Source organism: Galeopterus variegatus, unplaced genomic scaffold (assembly GCF_000696425.1).
Source record: "Galeopterus variegatus unplaced genomic scaffold, G_variegatus-3.0.2 Scaffold377, whole genome shotgun sequence".
NCBI classification, from domain to species: domain Eukaryota; kingdom Metazoa; phylum Chordata; class Mammalia; order Dermoptera; family Cynocephalidae; genus Galeopterus; species Galeopterus variegatus.
In genome coordinates, this window is record NW_007726488.1 from 87,518 (window position 1) to 88,348 (window position 831).

Consider the following 831-nt stretch of genomic DNA (forward strand, 5'->3'; position numbering starts at 1 on the left):
GGGGGGGGGGGGCCCCCCCCCCCCCCCCCCCCCGCCTGGCTCCCGCCTAACACACCAGGCTAGGCGCCCGCAACAGAGCTGCCTCCATTTTCTCGGGTGGGGACGGAGACGGCCGGCTTAGAGCAGGCAGGCCAGCCATCTCTGCTTGGCGCGGATCCTCACTGAGACGTGCCATTTGCTTACCTCGACGCGGGGCACCCTGGGGCCTGTGGACCGGCCTACAATCCCACTTTCCCCGCGGATCTCTGACGGGGCTGGTAGCGTCGGGAGCCCCCGGCCAGCATCGGGAAGGCAGGGAAGAGGAGCCCGCCCAGATCGTCTCTCCACCACACCCTGGGTGTCGGCCCCAGATAAACTCCCTATGTCCGGGAGGCACATACCATCTCTCTGGGCCTCAGTTTGGAAGAACCCCTAACTGACTTCTGGCTGGGAGAGGGGAGCCCGGAGTGCTCTGGAGGTACATTGAAGCTACGGGAGAGCTCTGCCGGAGGGCAGACCCATGATGGGGGGGTCAAACAGGAACTGTGTGCTGAGGGACCCTCCCCCGAGGAGTTCACACCCGGCAGGTGGAGAGACTGGACACCTTCTGGGCAGGGCGGGGCAGGGCACAGCTTTGATGTCTCAGATGAAAGACAAGATTTGTAGAAGACACGCCTCAGCCCTGTCCTGAGCACAGAGAGTGGGGAGGGGTCCGGCAAAAGGAGGCGGAGTCTGGGAAAAAAATAAATAACAATAAATACACACCCTGCGGGAACATTTCGCAAGGCTCAATAGCCCCACCTAGTGTTCACAGAGTGTGAAAACGCCCCGATAGCAAGATGCAGAACACAC